Below are 20836 nucleotides of genomic sequence, written 5' to 3'. Positions count from 1 at the left end.
AAATATTTTGCAGTCCCTTCATCTGAATTTTGCAGTTGTGAAATAGCGAATTAGGTTCCATCCCGATGATAGTGATGTACTGAATCTCTTCCCCAGGTACCCTACTGGAGTGAAACACAGAAGTCTGCAGGTGCTGTGATTGGAGTAAGAACAGAAATGCTGGAGGAACTCGGCCTGTCACGCAGCATCCATGTGGACCTCGTCTAGATGACGGGACAGCGACTGAGTTCCTCCAGCATTTTTGTGCTTTTACTACAGATGCCCTGCTGATCACCATGCGATGCTGAGAAATCCAGGATTGCAGGTAGCTCTCTACTGCCATGTGATGGTGACGAGCATTTGCTCAGCAAGTGATGTCACATACCCAAGGAATCTTTTTTGTCTAGTGTTCATTTCAGATTTCAGTGGAAATGCTTCGATGTTTGCTCTTTCCAGTACAATTACGAGAGGGTCTAAACCAGCCATTCTCAAGGTGAGGATGGGCACAAACTGAAATCATAAGATGATTTTTATGCAGTTGGTGGGATGAAACTTGACTGCTTTCTTTGAACAGAGTCCGAAGGGGGCCATTGCCAGAAAATCGGTTGAGAATGGTTGATCTACTCTGTGCGTGGAAAAAGTCTGCTCAGTTTTCGCACGAGGCTTTGTGAAGGCTGGGCAACACTCCAAATCGGCCCTTCAAGCCGCACATTTGGTGCTACCAGTGTACATCTTATCATTTGGGTAGCTTCAACTTGTATATTTTGGGGGAGGAAATGCGCACTTGGGCTATATAGTTAGCCTCATCCTCCAGAGAATCACATTCAACAGGGAAGGTGTTCCTAAATTCCCCATAACCAACTTGATAAAAAAGTTTGGGAAGTTGCATTTATACTGTGTATTCCTTAATATATATATTTTTTTAATTGCAGTGTACATAAAAAAGATGATCTTGCTTTATTCTGTTTTGTGTTAATTGTTCTGTTCCACCAGATTCTATCTTCATTTTTACTCATAACATGTCCTCACTTCTTTATGCTTTCACTTCCTGTATGCTGCATGACTTCTTCCTGTTTTATTTCTCCCCATCCCCCCTCCAAATGGACGACTTTCCCCCAGCTCTGGACAATGGTGGGTGCAGGGATGATCTGACTTCATCCCTGCTTCTACTCCCAACTGTAACGGTGCTTGGCCTCCGTTTCATGAGATCACGGTTGAGGCTTCCTAAAGATCTCAGAGCACCAGATGTTTGGTTTTCTGAGGTTTTAAGAATTCCCTGCTTCTGAAGGGGAGGTGATTTTTTTTAAACTCTGCCGGGCAAAAATTTCACCTGATCCCTGGAATGACTATGTTCCAAGAAGATGCACCCTTTGTAAATGTTCCGCCAGATCCATTTGTCCTTTCGGGTAACTTTCGAATTTAATGTCCTGTACTTTGTATGTTATCATGTGTTCATAGAGACTCCGGTAGCTCAGTGATTAGAGCACTGGTCTGGGTATCATGAGTTTGTTCCTTGCTGGGGCCTCATTTCTGTGAGGGGCGCGACACTGTCTTCCTTACAGTAGACAAAGAATTTCATGTATGTTACATTCTAAATGTAGTATCACACGGCAGTAATGGAACCTTTATCCCAAGGGATGGGCTAAAGCTACCCTTGCTTGGCCTGTATAAACAATTACTATCACTGGCATAGAGGTGATGAAGCAAGGAAGGAACAGCAGATAAATACCTGCTGCAGATAGCTACATTTCCTTGTGTTCTTGCACCCCATTTTACTGAAACTTCTTGTTTTAGTTCAGTGGCTGGCAGTTTTGTGCAGTTTGATAAGAAATAAGACGTGAGCATTCAGCTTGATTTTTATTACAATTGCCAGACATGCAGTTCAAGACTTTGAAATTTTAGTCTTAAGTTAGCAGCTCCTCAACCAACTCAGGACAAAATATCTGGATGCAGTGCCAACCCATGGGTGGAATGGAGAATGAGGCGAAACGCACGAAAGCCCGCAGACAGTGGTGATTGTAATAAAAACACCCAGAAATGCTGGAGGAACTCGGCTGGTCTCGCAGCCTCCATTGGAGGTAAAGGTACTTTGAAGAAGGGCTCAGGCCCGAAACGTCAGAGATCTATCTTCACCTCCAATGGAGGCTGCGAGACCAGCCGAGTTCCTCCAGCCTTTACTATGTTTTTTTATTAATTAGGAGAATAAAAGCAGTGGGAAGTAGTTGGTAAGGATGGCTTTGGCAATCAAACGTTGTGTGCCTGTTGCCCCTTTTCCACCGGCATCCCAGTTAATTGGCCATGGAGGGTCCTGGGATGGGACATTTCCACTGGGACACAAATAATCCCTGGGGAGTTTACCCAGCAATGGGCAACTTTCTGCTGTTTCTTTTCCACTGGTTTTATCAGTACACCGGCGTCAGCAAATGTAGGGGTCGAGGTGGTTAATCCCTGGCGAGAAATTACGTAATTTAATGTCGGCGTTCAGACAGTGTTCCTTTTCCATGATCCCTGACCCAGTTAATTCCTGGGACAAGGTGCCAGTGGAAAAGGGGCTGAGGTATACAATATGCTTTTGTAAGTGGATAAATGCATTAGAATGCTGAAATCTAATCTTGTGCTTTCAACATGTCCAATGACCCGAGTGAATTGTTGGTTTTAAAAAGAAAATCTTGGCACGTGGGCAATATTCTTCATCATTTCTCCACCCCACCCCCCCCCCCCCCCCCCCCCCCCACCACCACCACCACCACCATTTTCCACAGGGCTTAAGGAACCAGGAGGGTTGTAATGAACTAGAGCTTGCAAGTTTATTTTCCTGAAACTAACCAAAGTAATTTTTAAATTTTGTACTGGTAGGAGAAAACGTTGCAATAACGGCACAACTGAACCTGAACTTTGTAAATGAGCCTTCCAGCGCTACTGGCTATAGACGTATATTGGTGACAATCACAGAGATGAGTTAAAAAAGTACTGACATTTATATTGGCTGCAAAACTGTTTAATGTCAACGTTAAGAATGACGGTCACAAAAAAAAATGATGCAGGTCTACCCCACTCTACGAAACTAGAGCGATCCTGTGAAACCTTTCGAAAGTTGAAATGGCCCATTCTCTACTATTGAAGGCTATTTTTGTTAAAATGAAAACCCATTCAAAAATCCTCTGGGAAAAGTGAACACGGGTTTCTCTGTCAGCGAATTTTCGTAAAACGGGGGTAGACCTGTAATTGATTTCAGTTCTCAAGCAAAGCATGATGTGCATTCAAACTTTATAGCAATTGCTGTTTGGAATTTGAAGGGGAAAATAGAAATGTCTGAATATTTTTAATTTGTTGATGAGTTACCTTGAACAAACTCGGGTCTCTCTCCTGATTGCATGTCCCGTGTTGTGGACACAAACTGCATCGTTTCTAACATTGAAAGCGTTCACTGCTGAGAAATATATTTGGAAGTAGCTGAACAGAACTGTGAGCAAATCAGTATTAATGTTGGATCAAAGTAGCTCTCTGCTCACACTGAAATAAAATTTATTTTTATATTTATATGGAAGTATCTCTGTGTATATTAAGTAGTAAAACAGTAAAGTCTGCAGACACCGTGGTTGAAGTAGAAACACAACTCAGGTCAAACAGGATCCTTTGTATACTAGAGCTAGAGATACATAGCCAGCGTTTCGGGCCTGAGCCCTTCATTAAGGTACCTGTGTGAATATTTATGTTTAACATCAGTTCATTTGTCTCGATCAGGGGTGGTCAAACTTGTTTAATGCAAGAGCCTCACACAATAAACTTAAGATGTTTGAGAGCCACGGGACATGAAATTTTTTTTACATAACACGTTTTAACTCTTGTGCACATTTTGTTCCAAACCTTTTACCAAAATATTAAGAAATACGTGTATGTAATAATATTTATTCATGTATGTAGTGTGTTTTTTTTTTAAATGCTCAATAATCAAAAAGTACATCGTTGAATTTGTGGGCCAATTTATAGGGTAAAATCTTGAGCTCGACTATTACACGTGTACTACTTTTGTCCGCGGCAAGTACTTACATCGTCCAGGGCATCGCGAGTTCGGATGGACAGCCGGGACTGGGAGGTATGTCTGTGTTCGGGGCATCGGGAACTCGGATGGGCGGGCTGGGACTGGGAGGTAAGTCCGAGTTTGGGGCATCGGGAGCTCGGATGAGCGGGTGGGTAGCCGGGATCAGGTGGTGGGTCCACGTTCAGGGCGTCCGGAGCTCGGACGAGTGGGTAACCAGGCATAGGAGCTCATGGGAGGGCAGCTGGGGTCGACTTTTACACGGGATATCTACAGTACACATACCAAATATTAGCCATGTCCGCGAAAACTACCGTCGTGAGAACTGGCTTGTACGATTCTCGTCTCAGCCAATGTATTTCTGGGATCCACACGACAAAGAATAGCAAGTGTCTCAAGGCCCTGCTGAAGAATTGTGTATCACTGCGTCATTTCATTCTGCCCAGTTGACCGTGGGAAGTGTCTCAAATTGACCACTTCCTTGCAGCCGAGTGGCAGCAAAGGATTTTGTTTTGTTTTTTGCCCTCGTGCCTGGAATTCAGCCCATCCCAGTGAGACACAACTTTGAGCTCTGTCACCAGAGGGGAGCAAGTCCGTTTTCCCATTACCCAATATATAGGGTCACAGTAGAATAACATTTTATTTTATATAGTCAGATGTAATTATTATTTTATTGCAAACTTTTAAGACTTGAACGTGCTATGAATTCGTCGAATTATTTTGGTTTCCTCCTAAGTTTGTGGATGTTACTATTAAAGGTACCTGCCTTTTACCGAGGACTGCGTGGCTCCGAAAACCATTGGCCCCTCAATCCGGTAAGTCAGTCTTTTTGAGCTCCAATAAAGTACTCTCCGGAACCCCTAGTGTTTCCCCGACGGTCCGCAGCCTCCAGCGGCTGCTCGGAAGCTCAGCGGGGCAGCCGCTGCTTGAGCGCTGGACGGCAAGCGTCAAGGTGGACAGGGCCATAAATAAAATGTCCGTAATTGCTTATACAGGACGGCAAAGATTTTGCTTCCTGAACACCTTTGGGCGTATTTTATGGATTTAGGGCCACTGCTCGCGAAAATCGCCTTTAATAATTTCCTATCTTCTACAACAAGGGCAAGTCCAAAACGTATGTATTAATGAACTTTTACATTTGTCACATACTGGATTGATATCAGAATAAAAGTGAGAGAGTTAAACTTTTTAAATAGGTGCTCTATGCACCACTTTGAATTGCAACACACCATGTCGTGCACAGAAGGATCCCAGTCTCGATTGTGAGTGATAATGGTCCGAATCGTTCTTAACCTTAAACAATGAAACTAGTCTCAATCCCATCAGATTACTATAAATAATTGCTATTGAGCCTCTATAAGAAAGTTTAAAATCACAAAGTAAATCAAGAATGTTTGTTTCAGAAATCCGTGGAAAATCGGGAAGTTTAGACCGAACAAAATGTTTAACTTGTAGATTTCTGGAAAAATTATTTTCAGACTTTTATCAGTTTTTTTTTAAGAGCCAAATTAGAACCTTAATTGCTCTGTTCGGTTTTTCTCAGAAGCGAATTTGAGCGTTTACCTCACTGATGGATCATTTTGATGAAATGGAAAGACAGTGCTCCACGTACTCAATGGTTACAGGAGGTCATGTCCTTCCTAGGTTTGGAGGGGGGGGGGGGGGGGGGGGACACTAGATACAGAGTCAAGTAGAGACTCTGCGGCACCTGATCGAGGAAGCGAAGCAGGCTCAGGCCTGGCCAATACGTGGAGGGGTAGCCACCCGGGAGCACCAGGTGCTGTGGGTTTCTATGAGGGCAAAGTGGCGACTCTCTGTCTGCCTTACGGTGGGCAAAGGTGAAAGAATTTCACGTGCATTATATTCTAAATGCAGTATTATGTGACTATAAAAGCAAAAGCTGTAAAAGTGCATCTTGTCTTAACCAGATGTGGGGGCCGTTACCGTAATTTAATGATTTAGGGTGTTTGGATGCCCCCGAGCAGTGCTGCCTGGTTTCCGAATGTTGTCCTTTGTTTCCCAAGTATTTTACATATACAAGTGAACCTTGTTTAGAGGGAGGGTTTGATTAATTGGGTGGGGGGGGGGGGGTCCTCATTTTTCTTTTTGTTTTGAGATATTTTGTAAAAGGGGTTTGATTGACAATTTACACTATGTAAGTGTTATTTGAGAAGTACAAATTGTCTCTTATATTTCAATCTATGTATTGGATCAACTTGTGTGTATTTTTAATTAAACTCAATAAAGATATTTTTAAAATAAATAAATTCCTATCACGTACCTTTTTTTAGCTCAAGCCTTTTTTTGTGATTTCCTGTCATATTTTAAGTCAACTTCAAGCAGACAAAACCATGAAGTGCGACATGTCATAAAAATTAATTTCCTGCACCCGCACGTGGACTCCTTCCCCGCTGATCTCGGGGCCTGTCAGTGACGGACATGATGGAAGGTTTCACCAGGACATCGCAACTGTGGAAAAGAGGCAACTGGAATCCATCGACGCCGGCCGACTATCATTGGACACTGACATGAGAGGCATCAGATGCTGAGTACAAACGAAAATCAGCAGCAAAACTGTTTTAGGCCCGTTGAACTAACACAATGTGTCAACATCGTGATGCGATTAAACGTGGTAAATTCAATAAAAGTTCATTCAACTTCCAAGATGATACAGCAAATGTGAAATTATCTTTAAGTTCAGTTTGAAGTTGTCTATCATAATCACCAATTTGTTTTCAGGAAGCAAACCTTTTGGGGGACAAATTGTCCACTGTTTATCAAAAAACACTTGTTCAAATTGTATGGCAGTGGCTGGAGAATTTAAATTGAATTAAACAAATCAGGATTTCAAAAGGTGACCTTGACCATGAGGTGGGGAGCAATGGGAGATGTGCCTTGGTGGGGAGCACTCCCACCTACGATAGGGTGGTGATGGGAGACGCGCCTCGGTGGGGAGCACTCCCACCTATGGTGATGGGTCGATGGCCTAGTGACGCATTGACCAGATTGTTACTAAAAACTGGCTCACTGAGGGAAGCAAACCTTCTGTCTTTAACCAGATTCACTGCACACTGACTATTGGGTTGTTAAGTTGTTAATTTATTGTCACATGAACATTGATCAGCGTGCTATCCAGCCAAGACTACCCATACGTAAGTAAAGATGATGATAACTCTCTAGAGATTATGGGGTGGTGGTTTTAGACATTATACAAAGTTCATGTGTGTGTAATTTTTACTTGTGTGATGGAATATTTGGAGATGTTTTTTGGAGATAAATTGGTAAAATTAGAGTAGGTTACATACATACACACACTTTAAAACAGATATTATTTGAAATACTGAAGAATTCATATTCAGTGACTTTACAGAAACTATGGAGAATGGTATCCACATTTCACAAGTAGGTGCTAATTGAAGTGATGTCATGAAATGAATGGAGTGTTGTTTTTAAAAGCCATAGCCAGAGACAGGCTGACTCCTCATACCTCTTCACAGAAAGGTCATTGAGAGGTTCTTGTTTACCTAAAACAACAGATGGGAGCAGAAGACTAACTCCTATTGTTTGCTGGAGAAGGAGGGGTTTTTTTGCAAGTGTGTGAGAGAGAAAAGGACATGTGGCTGGCAGTTGGAATCTCAGAGAGAGAGAGATTGAGCAGTGTCAGCCAGGAGAAGCTTGTTGGAATTGAAACAGAAGCTCCAGAGTGGCGGATGGCTGGAAGTGCTATCTGTCTGATGTTTCTCTTGGAATAAGCGGAACAGAAAGGAACTCTGTGGTAGCCTGAAAGAAAAAGGTTATTATCTGGAAAATACTGATGGGGCAAGTTTCATCAGCAAGACATTGAGGTGACTAATGGTGGTACCTCAGTTGTGGGTGTCCTGGAACAACAAATCTCTCTCTCCAAACTTACAAGAACCTTCCTGAGTGGTAACCATTTACCTTTTGAGCACCAAAGCCTGGTAAAGTTTATACATGTTAAATTCTGTGCACAGTGTAAGAATTGCCTGCAACCAGTGAACTTGGAAGAAAGAGAAGTGAGATTGGACTGTGAACCAAATAACTTTTCTTAAATTTACACACACATCATACACGTGCACTTAGAATTAGAAGGGGGTTAAGTTGGGTAGTTAAGTTAATAGAGATAAGTTAAAATTTGATTCTGTTTTCATGTTTAAAGATAATTAAAAGCAACTTTTGTTTAAGTAGTTACTTGTCACGGTGAATATCTACTGCTGCCGGGTTTTGGGGTCCTCTGGGTTCGTAACAGCTGTAGCTATGATACTAAATGCACAACACTGGAGAAACCCAACAGGTCAAACCATGCACTTTATGTAGCAAAGATAAAGATACACAACCAATGTTTCAGGCTTGAGCCCTTCATCAAGGGGTGAGCAAAATGTAAGCAGGGGCTCAAACAAAAATGGTGGGTGGCAGGGGGTTAAGACAGGGTGAAGCACAGTCTCACAGCCAAGACACCATAAGGGAGGGAGGGCTCTGAGAATGGAGAGGTGAGGGGGTAGAGAGCTGGAGGAAAGAAGACAAAGGGGCGGGAAAGGGGGAGAGCGATAAGTAGGCTTGCAGAAACCAGAGAAGTCCATGTTACTGCCATCTGGTTGGACAATGCCCAGAGAGAAGATGGAGTGTCGTTCCTCCAATTTGTGGGTGATCTCAGGCAGTGCGCAAGGCTGTGGAGAGATGTCCGCCAGTGGTTGAGATGGGGAATTGTATGGGCGGCCAGTGCTGAGGTGCTCAACCAATCAGCATCCAGTCTCTCCAATGTAGAGGAGCCCACACTGGATGCCTTGCAGATTCACAAGTGAAATGTGGCTTCACTTTGGAAGGACTGTTGGGGGGCCCCGAATGGTGGAGAAATAGGAGGGTGGGCGCAAATGGTCGCAGGGGTAGGTGCCAAGGGGGCCATCGACGACGGACCTGGCTACGTTTTTGCTGCAGGTTTTTGTGTTTGACAGAGAGTGCAACAATAACATAAAAGGGGAGAGTATAAGGTTACAGAGAAAAATGTCAGTTAATACAGGAAGAGTTGAACTGAGATAGGGTTTGTGAGATCAAGATATCATACCATTTAAGAAACTAATAACTGAAGGAAAGATACTGGAATCTGATGGTACGTGTCTTGTGAGAGAGAGGGGAGAAGAGAGTGTGACTGGAGTTAGATGGCCTTTTCGCTCCCACGAAGAGTCACTCTACAGAGAGGAGGCGGAGAATCTCGTGATGTGGTGCGAGAGTAACAACCTGAGTCTCAACGTGGACAGGATGAAGGAGATGATCATGGGCTTCAGGAGGTCCAGGAACGACCACCCTCCACTACACATCAACAACTCTGTAGTGAAGAGAGTGGAGAGAACCAAGTTCCTTGGAGTTCACTTAACTGGTGACCTATCACAACATCTCCTCGTTTGTCAGGAAGGCGTAACGGTGACTGCACTTTCTGAGAAGACTGAAACGGGCAAGGCTACCGCCTGCTGTCATGTAAACCTTCTACAGGAGCTCTATCTGGCCGGCTGCCTCACAGCGCAGGATGGTCGCTGCAGCGAAATGGATTGGAGGTCAATCCATAGGACAGAGGGGATCACCGGAGTCTTCCCCCACACCCCCTCCCCCAGCACCCACTCCCAATCAACGTGATCTACTGGGATCGGTGTCTGGAGAGTATGCAAAATCATCGAAGACCCCTTCCACACCACGCACAGCATCTTTCAGCCTTTCCCGTTGGGGAAGAGATCCAGGAGGATCAGAGCCAGCACCACCAGCCTGAGGATCAGCTTCTTCCCACAGTGAGAACACTGAATGAACTGGTCACACTGACCCTCCAAGATTTTCATGGTCACAAAACAATATTTATCTGTATAGATAAATACATGTCCTGCATGTGTACTGTTTGTCTGAATGGGTATTATGTCTGGTTGTGTGTCTGCGTGTTTTCCGCTGAGGACCGGAGGACGCTGTTTCGTTGGGTTAAGCTTGACTAATATCTTGACTGCTCTTCCGAGACGGTGGGGAATATAGTCTGAGGAAGGGATCCTTTGCATGATGGCCTGAGCCATGTTCACAATACTCTACGGTGTCTTGCGGTCTTGAGCAGAGCAGTTCCTGTCACGCACTGTGATGCAACTGGTTCAGATACATTCTGCAATAGGGAGTCAATGCTGGCCTTGCCAAAGGCACCCACCTCCAACAACTCTAGTCCTTGTTCCCCACATATTCATCCATAAAGTTGCCAGCTGAAGACAGAAATGGAAGCATCCAGCAATCAGAGTCTGAGTGGTAACCATTTGCCTGACGAGCTTTGGTGAGGAGTGCGCCCACCTACGATAGGGTGGTGATGGGAGATGTGCCTCGATAGGGAACACTCCCACCTACGATAGGGTGGTGATGGGAGACGCGCCGGTAGGGAGCACTCCCACCTATGGTGATGGGTTGATGGCCTGGTGACGCATTAAGGGAGACAGCTGCATTGTTCTTTTAATTTAAAAAAAAACAATTTAGACGTACAACACAGTAACAGGCCCTTCTGGCCCATGAGCCCGTGCCATCCAATCAACCTACAACCCCCGGTACGTTTTGGAGGGTGGGAGGAAATGCGGGGCACCTGGAAGAAACCCGTATAGACACGGTGGGGGGGGGGGGGGGGGGAGGCTCACAAGACAGTGCCGGATTCCAACCCGTGTCGCTGGCGCTGCAATGGGGCTGCACTTACCTGCGCCGCGCTATCTGACCTCTGAACGGGAGGTAAACATGTGAGACTGCAGATGCCGGATAACTGGAGCAATGCACAAAAAGCTGGAGGGACTCAGTGGGTTAGGCAGCATCCATGGAAGGCACCTGGTAATCCACGTTAAGGGCAGTGGGCTGAATTGTTGACTACCTTTAGCACAGTGGTTTTCAACCTGCCCCTCCCGCCCCCCAAACTCACATCCCACTTTAAGTATTCCCTATGCCATCGGTGCTCTGTGATTAGAAAGGGATTGCTTAAGATGGGATGTGGGTGGAAAGAAAAAGTTTGAAAACCTCTGTTTTAATTGTCCCTCATCGACTCGTTATGTGCACCGTTTCATAACTCCAAAGGAAATGGGCCAATGACAATTTTTCTCAAGCAAAATATTTCAGTAACAATTGGGCCTCGAGCAGTGATTCTCAACCTTCCCGCTCACATCCCACCTTAAGCAATCCCTTACCAATCACAGAGCACCAAAGGCACAGGAATTAGTTAAAGTGGGACGTGTTTAGTGGGGTGGCAGGGGGGAGAGTTTGAAAATCACTGCTTAGCCTCTTTGCCCAGATGCAGCTTGACCTGCTGACACCCTCCTGCATTTTGTGTGTGGCTCTGATCTGAAGAAATGCCGGCACTGTTTGAAGGAAAGCAACGTTCTCCCATAGAACGTTACAACACATTTGCAGGCCCTTAGGACCACAATGTTGTGCTGACCTATATAGCAATGTTTTTTTTTAAATGAAATCCTCCCTAACTCATAATCCTCTATTTTTACTTAATCCACGTGCCTGTCTAAAAATCTCTTAATTGCCCCTAATGTTTGGAATATCTTGAATGATCCAATTGAAATTCAAGGTCTTCCTTCCTAAAGACTCTTACTCCTTGGAACCCTGACTTGGATCGGAACAGGGCAGGGCTTATTAGTGGCATCTTTAGACGGCTTTAGTAAGTACAAATTCAGACTGTAGGTTAGTGCCATCAGGGTTCGAATGTAAGGAGTGTGTACTGTGACAGAGTACTTAGAGGTAGCTTGGGAGGAATTGCTAGAGCAGTATGCACACACACATTTTAAAACACAGAATATTTGCAGGACTTAAGCAGAATTTATTTTGCAAAAAGAGCAACAAAGTTGCAGCATGCAGCTTGCCTGGGAGAGCATGTGATTTTTGCAGGCACAGGGAGATCAGTTTTTGCTCTCAGAGAGGGAGGGTGTGAAACAGAAAACACTTTCAGGTGGCCCATTGCCCCGCTTGTAAAGCTGCGTATTTTGGCAAAATGCGACTGTGGGAAGGCCATGTGAATGTGCAGTAGGTGCCTGCCTAAAAGCGGCTGCATTCGGATGACCGTCAGCTAGCCAGTGCCTGACAGCTCCTCTCCCAGTGCCCACACTGTCGGGTGGCCGATGCGGGCTGTCAGCGCTGGACGTCCCCACACTGATCCCGCTGCCCCACTCTCTCCCCACTCACAGGGCTGGAGCGGCTGGCGGGAGAGGAGGCTGGAGAGGCTGGTTTTTGGGGTCCTCTGGACTCCGTAACAGTATGTTCTCCCTGTGTCTGCGTGGATGTCCTCCGGGTGCTCCGGTTTCCATCCAAACTTAACGGGGTTTATCGGGTAATTGGGTGGCACAGGCTCGTGGGCCAGTATGTCTAAATTTAAAATGTTAAATGCTGTTAATGTTCCGCATATGTGGGGAGAGAAGGAGATCTAACGATCCGAGACTTTGATCCTCTCTCCACAGACCTGTTGAGTATACAAAAAATTCTTTCTTTTATTTCAGTTTTATCAGCATCTGTAGTTTTTAATGCGTACTGCCGTTTATATTTCATGCACGGTTAAATGTTCTCTCTCTAAACTTCCTTTGCAGAGCTACCCGGGAGCCACCCCAGGCAGGAATTGTTGTCAACGTGCGGTTGATGATGGAGGTCCGGGTCGTTAGTGGGATCAGCCAGATGAGAAAATAATCGGGTAATGACTGGATCTTTCTTATCACTAACTCAACATGCCCCGACAAGGTTCAGATGACATCACGTACATCCCTGAGATTCTTTTTCCTGTGGATGAGGCAGAATTTAACATTTATTGGTAGTGCAAAAAAAACTGTACTCAACGTAAATGTAAAACAGACAAAAGAAATGTAAACTGTACAATACAGAGAAAAAAGAATCATCAAATGTACAAGTCAGAGTCCTTAACGAGTCCCTGATTGAGTTTGTCTTGGAGGAGTCTGAGGGTGGAGGGGTAGTGGCTGTTCCTGAACCTGGTGGGTGTGAGTCTTGTGGCAGCAGCGAGAACAGAGCATGTGCTGGGTGGGGCGAGTCCTTGTTGATCACTGCCTCTCTCCAACAGCAGCGTTCCCCGTAGATGTTCTCGACGGTGGGGAGGGTTTTGCCTATAATGTCCTGGGCTGTGTCCACTACCCTTTGTGGGGCTTTATGCTCAGAGGTGTTGATATCCCCCGTACCAGACAGTGATGCAGTCGGTCAGCACACTTTCCACCACACCTCTGGAGAAATTTGGTGTAATTTCCAACCTCCGCAAACTCCTGAGGAAGTTGAGGTGCTGGCGTGCTTTCTTCACGATGCCATTGGTGTGTTGGGTCCAGGAACAATCCTCCGAGATAGTGACTCCCAAGAACTTAAATTTGCTCCCCCCTCTCCACCTCTGATCCCCCCAATGATCACGAGATAGGCAGGCACATCGATGAAAGGGATACGAGCTAGGGAGGGTTCAGTTCTTTTTTTTGGTAGATGTATGTGAGTCAGCACAGCATCATGGGCTGAAGGGCCTGTACTGTAATGTTCTATGTTCTAAACTAGGGAGGGGAGTCCTGGCAAGATGGAGGGATAAATTAGCTGGGGTTCTTGTCCCCAGCTGCTGCTGGATGATATAGAGGGTGGTGCGTGTGGGACCAGATGATGACAAGATGGGTGGGGGTGTGAATTTCCTGGACACATCAAGAGTGAAGTTCATGGCAGAACCATCAGTGCCTAAGCCCACTGCTCTACACCCACGACTGTGCAGCCAGGCACAATTCCAATGCCATCTACAAGTTTGCCAATGACACCAGGGTTGTCGGCAGAATCATAGACGACCACGAGGAAGTGTACAGGAGGGAAATTGATTAGCTGGTTGTGCTCAGCGTTAGTAAAACAAAGGAGATGATTGTGGACTTCAGGAGGAAATCAGGGGAACGTGAACCATTTGTTATCGAGAGGTCAGCAGTGGAAATGGTCAAGACCTTCAAGTTCCTGCGTGTCAACACCTCCAAGGATCTGACCTGGAGCCTCCATGTCGATGCAATCACTAAAATTGCCAGTGGTAAGACCTCGTGAGGAGTTTGAAGAGATTTGGTCTGTCACCGAAGACCCTCAGGTGGACCGTGGAGAGCATTCTGGCTGGTTGTATCACTGTCTCGTACAGAGGAGCCAGTGCACAAGACAAGAAGAAAATCCAGAGGGTTGTTTACTCAGCCTGCGACATCACAGGCACCAGACTTCACTCCAGAGTCTTCAGAAAGCAGCCTCCATCCTCGAGGACCCCCACCACCCAGTTCCTACCCTCTTCCCTCTGCAGCCATCAGGAAAAAATGTACAGGACCTCGAAGACGAGCACCCAGCACCACAAGGACAGCTTCTTCCCCTCTGCCATCGCATTTGTGAATGAACAATGACCCCCAGGCTCCACCTCACTTTGACTTTTCCGTGCACTACTTTTTTATTTTGTAAGGTGGTTTCTAGAAATGTTTGGCCTGTAACGCTGCTGCAAAATGATGAATTCATGATAATAAAATCTGATTCTGAACATATTGTGGCTGAAGGGCCTGTACACATTGTTTAAGCATCCTCCTAGCCGACGTCAGACCCATGGAGCACGTGTCCTTCTTGACCCTAAGGAACTTCCTCAACTTCTGCATGGAGGAGACCCCCGTGTCCAACCCATGCATAGCCATGTCCAACTAACGGGGCGATGTGATGACACCCAGTGAAATAGATGAAGGAATAAAATGAACTTGTGCCACCGCTTAGTTTGAGTACCGTTGAATCTTTAATGCGGCCTCTGTGAATGAAAAGCAGGGGTTAACATCTCAGGATAATCAAAACCGCCATGTTCTTGGTTCAGGCCTGCAGCACTTGCCTATTGCTCCAGATGCAGGCCTACATATTAAAATGCTCCAATATACCTCTGTGTGTGCAGAATCAAGATGGCCACTCCCGGCCTGCGACTAACAAGGTAAGCACAACCCAGGATGTGAAAAGATGAGCCAAATTCAGGAAGTTTTAAATTGTTATCGTCAAATCAAAAAAAAGATTTGGTTAAAGAGTTTGCTTTAAGACTCCGATACTCCACGCCCGCGTCCATTCCGAGATACGACCGATCCTTCGGTCCCAATTACGATCATAAGTCGGTATTTCTCTAAGAAACACATCTCTCGAAAGTAGAACATGATAAACTAAAGTGATTATGGGTGGGACAGGTCTTTTCTTCATCATTTAATTCAAAAGCTGGGGGAGTGGCAATTTTAATCAATAAAAATGTTCCAATTGTTATAGAAAATATTTCAAAAGTTCGAGTGGGCAGATATATGATGATAAACGGCAAAATGTATTCAGAATCATGGACGTTGATGAATATTTACGCTCCAAATTATGATGACAATGCCTTTATGAAGGATGTGTTTTTAAAAACAGCAGGAGGAAGGGAAAATATACTGATCAGAGGGGACTTGGTACATCAGCAAGAATAGTTACAAGAGCTAAAGTAGCTAAGCCATCTCTTTCATATATGAAAGAATTAAATTTTATGGATGTCTGGAGGCTATCCAATCCCATGGAAAGAGACTGCTCATTTTATTCTAAAATACATGATTCTTATACAAGAATAGACCTGCTTTTGCTATTGTCGAGTCTGAAGGATAGAGTAGATAAAAAACAGAAAACCTACCCAGATCATTCACCACTACCCTTAAAAACACAAAAACCAGAGAAACAAGGAAGTATGTATCGGTGGTGATAAGCTGTTGTTAAAAAGGGAGGATTTTAAACAATTTATAAGACAACAGATTGAAATTTTTTTTGAAACAAATGTAGGATCAACTGACAATAGCTTTTTGATAAGGGATACATCAAAGGTGTACTTACGAGGACAAATCGTTTCATTCACAAAAAAGATTAAAAGAGAGTTTAATGCTGAAGTAAATAAATTGGAGAAAGAAATGGGAGAATTAGAAAAAGAATATCAAAGATCGGGGGAACAAGACAAATATTCATATATTCATATATATAAAAATATAAAATTCATATATGAAAGAGATGGCTTAGCTACCTTAGCTCTTGTTACTGTTCTTACTGACATATTAAGTCCCCTCCGATCAGTATATTTTGCCTTCCCCCTGCTATTTTTAAAAACACATCCTTTATAAAGGGCTCGTCGTCATAATTTGGAGCGTAAATATTCATCAACCTCTATGATTCTGAATAAATTTTGCCGTTTACCATTATGTATCTGCCCGTTCGATCTTTACAAACATACAGAGCAGAAAAGACAATATTAAACACAAAACAGAAATACAGGTACACGATCCTTTATCTGGACATCTAAAATCCGGAAAGCTCCAAAATCGAGTAAGTGGGGAGAGAGGTGGCTGGGCGGCTGGCACTTGGTGGAGGAGGCCAGCGCTTGGGGAGGCGGCTGAGGGACTGGTGCTTGGGGGAGACAGTCAAGGAACCAGCGTTCGGGGAGGCAGCTGGTGCTTGGGGCAGGGGACTAGCGGTTGGGGGAGATGGCTGGGCAACTGGAAGGGGGTGGGGGTGGATATGGCAGCACAATTCGGATGGGCTTTCTGAAATCCGGAAAAATCCAAAATTCGGAACACACCGTCCCCCAAGGGTTCCGGATAAAGGATCGTGTATCTCTATTACTAATTAGGAGAAAGGGTACATAAAATATAACCTGAAAGAAATAAATGAAACATTCAGACAATATTATAAAAAATTATATAAAACCGACTCACCAGGAGACAAGATTGAAAGGGAGCAATTTCTAGATCGTGTGGAACTCCCGAAACTCAATGATAGACAAGAATTGGATTTAAATTTCACAAGGGAGGAAATTGAGAAAACATTACGAACTCTTTGAGTGAATAAAGCCCAAGGCGAAGATGGATTTCCACTTGAGTTTTACAAAGAATTTAAGGATTTGTTAATGCCATTACTCATGGGCGTAATAGAGCAAGCAGTAGAAACACAGACATTACCGGACTCTTTCTCTTTTTTTTTAAATTTTTTAATTTTTCACACCATAAACCACATTGACCAAGATACATACATTTTCCTTTTCAAATGTATACAGTGTCATTTTCCCCTCCCTCCTCCCATCCCACGCTCCCAACCTCCCCCCCCCCATTCATTTAAAGTACAGAATCTAAGATACATTAAACCAGTCAAACAATGTTGTCACTCAATAAAAATAAACAAGAAATTCCACTGAGTCAATTCTTTTCATTTCCTTCTCCTTCCGTTATTTTAGGTGGTAGATGTCCCCGGTAGGTTTTCTCTATTGTGTTTCATGTATGGCTCCCATATTTGTTCAAATATTTCAATATTATTTCTTAAATTATATGTTATTTTTTCTAATGGAATACATTTATTCATTTCTATATACCATTGTTGTATTCTCAAGTTATCTTCTAATTTCCAGGTTGACATAATACATTTTTTTGCTACGGCTAGAGCTATCATAACAAATCTTTTTTGTGCACCATCCAAATCAAGTCCAAATTCTTTGTTTTTTACGTTACTTAGGAGGAAGATCTCTGGGTTTTTTGGTATATTGCTTTTTGTGATTTTATTTAATATCTGGTTTAGATCTTCCCAAAATTTTTTCACTTTCTCACATGTCCGGATTGCATGAATTGTTGTTACCATTTCTTTTTTACAACAAAAACATCTGTCAAATACTGTTGGGTCCCATTTATTTAACTTTTGAGATGTAATATATAGCCTGTGTATCCAGTCATATTGTATCATACGTAACCTCGTATTTATTGTATTTCTCATAGTTCCAGAGCATAACTTCTCCCATGTTTCCTTCTTTATCTTTATGTTTAGATCTTGTTCCCAATTTGTTTAGTTTTACCATTTGTTTCCTCATTCTCCTTTTCTTGTAGTTTAATATACATGTTTGTTATAAATTTTTTGATTATCATTGTGTCTGTAATCACATATTCAAAATTACTTCCCTCTGGTAACCTCAGACTGCTTCCCAATTTGTCCTTCAAGTAGGATCTCAGTTGGTAGTATGCCAACATATGGCGAGCTTTCCACTGGCCACCGTGACAGAGGTGCACCAAAGAAAAGGTACAAGGACTGCCTAAAGAAATCTCTTGGTGCCTGCCACATTGACCACCGCCAGTGGGCTGATAACGCCTCAAACCGTGCATCTTGGCGCCTCACAGTTTGGCGGGCAGCAGCCTCCTTTGAAGAAGACCGCAGAGCCCACCTCACTGACAAAAGGCAAAGGAGGAAAAACCCAACACCCAACCCCAACCAACCAATTTTCCCTTGCAACCGCTGCAATCGTGTCTGCCTGTCCCGCATCGGACTGGTCAGCCACAAACGAGCCTGCAGCTGACGTGGACTTTTTACCCCCTCCATAAATCTTCGTCCGCGAAGCCAAGCCAAAGAAGAAGAAAGAAAAGAAAAGAAAAGAATCTTGAGTTATATTATATTTATCCTTCATTTGTTCAAAGGATAGTAATTTATTTCCTGAAAAACAATTTTCTATTCTTTTGATCCCTTTTTTCTCCCATTCTCTAAAGGAAAGGTTATCTATTGTAAAAGGGATTAACTGATTTTGCGTCAGTATTAGTTTTTGTAATTGGTAATTTGTTTTATTCCTTTCTACATGAATCTTCTTCCAAATATTGAGCAGATGATGTAATACTGGAGAACTCCTACGTTGTACCAATTTTTCATCCCATTTATATAATATATGTTCGGGATCTTCTCCCCTATTTTATCTAGTTCTAATCTAGTCCAATCTGGCTTTTCCCTTGTTTGATAAAAATCTGATAGGTATCTTAATTGTGCGGCTCTATAATAATTTTTAAAGTTGGCAGTTGTAAGCCTCCTTGTTTATACCATTCTGTTAATTTATCTAGTGCTATCCTCGGTTTCCCCCCTTTCCATAAACATTTCCTTATTATTTTCTTTCACTCCCTGAAGAATTTCTCTGTCAAGTGTATTGGCAATGCCTGAAATAGGTATTGTATGCTTGGGAAAATGTTCATTTTAATACAGTTTATCCTTCCTATTAGTGTTAGTGGTAACTCTTTCCAGTGCTCTAAATCGTCCTGTAATTTTTTCATTAGTGGATAATAATTGACTTTATATAGATGGCCGAGGTTTTTATTTATTTGTATACCTAGGTATCTTATTGCTTGCATTTGCCATCTGAATGGTGATTCCTTCTTAAATTTTGAGAAATCCACATTATTCATTGGCATTACTTCACTTTTATTTGCGTTAATCTTGTAACCCGACACTTCTCCATATTCCTTCAATTTCTTATGTAATTCTTTTATTGATAATTCTGGTTCTGTTAAGTATACTATAACATCATCTGCAAATAAACTGATTTTATATTCCTTGTCTTTTATTTTTATGCCTTTTATTTTATTTTCTGTTCTTATCAATTCTGCTAGTGGTTCTATAGCTAACGCGAACAATAAGGGTGATAGTGGGCATCCCTGCCTTGTTGATCTGCTTAAATTAAATTGTTTTGGTATATATCCATTTACTGTCAATTTCGCCAATGGCCCCTTATATAATGCTTTAATCCAATTAATATACTTCTCTGGTAAACTGAATTTTTGCAATACTTTGAATAAATAATTCCATTCTACTCTGTCAAAGGCCTTCTCTGCGTCTAAAGCAACTGCTACTGTTGGCGCTTTACTCCCTTCTACTGCATGAATTAAGTTAATAAATTTACAAATATTGTCTGTTGTTCGTCTTTTTTTAATCAATCCAGTTTGGTCTAGATTTACCATTTTCGGTACATAATCGGCTAATCTGTTTGCTAATAGTTTAGCTATTATCTTATAATCTGTGTTAAGTAATGATATTGGTCTATATGACGGTGGTGTGAGTGGATCTTTCCCTGTCTTTGGTATTACTGTAATTATTGCTGTTTTGCATGAATCTGGTAAGCTTTGTGTTTTATCAATCTGGTTGATTACTTCCAGGAGGGGAGGATTTAATAAATCTTTAAATGTTTTATAGAATTCTATTGGGAATCCATCCTCTCCTGGTGTTTTATTATTTGGTAGTTTTTTTATTATCTCTTGTATTTCTACTATTTCAAATGGTTCTGTTAATTTATTTTGTTCCTCTATTTGTAATTTTGGTAGTTCAATTTTAGTTAAAAATTTATCTATTTTGTCTTCTTTCCTTTCGTTTTCAGTTTGGTATAATTGTTCATAGAATTCTCTGAAGTTTTCATTAATCTCCGTTGGATTATATGTGATTTGTTTGTCTTTTTTCCTTGATGCCAATACCATTCTCTTAGCTTGTTCTGTCTTAAGCTGCCATGCTAGAATTTTGTGCGTTTTTTCCCCTAGTTCATAATATTTCTGTTTTGTCTTCATTATGTTCTTCTCCACCTTATATGTTTGTAGTGTTTCATATTTTATTTTTTTATCTGCCAATTCTCTTCTTTTAGTTGTATCTTCCTTCATTGCTAATTCTTTTTCTATATTTACTATTTCCCTTTCCAACTGCTCTGTTTCCTGATTATAGTCCTTCTTCTTATAACTTATTATTTGCCCTCTAATAAACGCTTTCATTGCATCCCATAGTATAAACTTATCTTTCACTGATTCCGTATTTATTTCAAAGTACATTTTAATTTGTCTTTCAATGAATTCTCTAAAATCCTGCCTTTTAAGTAGCATGGAGTTTAATCTCCATCTATACATTCTTGGAGGGATGTCCTCTAACTCTATTGTCAATATCAAGGGTGAGTGGTCCGATAATATTCTAGCTTTATATTCTGTTTTTCTTACTCTGTCTTGCATACGAGCTGAT

General features: G+C 42.7%; 1 protein-coding gene across 1 annotated transcript in view; it reads left to right on the top strand.

The window, feature by feature from the left end:
• Positions 1–2160: 2160 nt before the first annotated feature.
• Positions 2161–20836, top strand: part of LOC138764489 (threonine--tRNA ligase 1, cytoplasmic-like) — a 179605-nt gene continuing 160929 nt past the window's right edge. Inside the window, exons 1-3 of the mRNA XM_069940482.1 lie at positions 2161–4075; positions 4777–4833; positions 12616–12716. The gene's annotated coding sequence lies outside the window, so the exon portion shown is untranslated. The remainder of the gene's footprint in view (positions 4076–4776; positions 4834–12615; positions 12717–20836) is intronic.

Source organism: Narcine bancroftii, chromosome 5 (assembly GCF_036971445.1).
Source record: "Narcine bancroftii isolate sNarBan1 chromosome 5, sNarBan1.hap1, whole genome shotgun sequence".
NCBI classification, from domain to species: Eukaryota; Metazoa; Chordata; class Chondrichthyes; order Torpediniformes; family Narcinidae; genus Narcine; species Narcine bancroftii.
The sequence above is the reverse complement of the archived record's forward strand: the minus strand, read 5'-3'. Positions and strand labels throughout refer to the sequence as shown.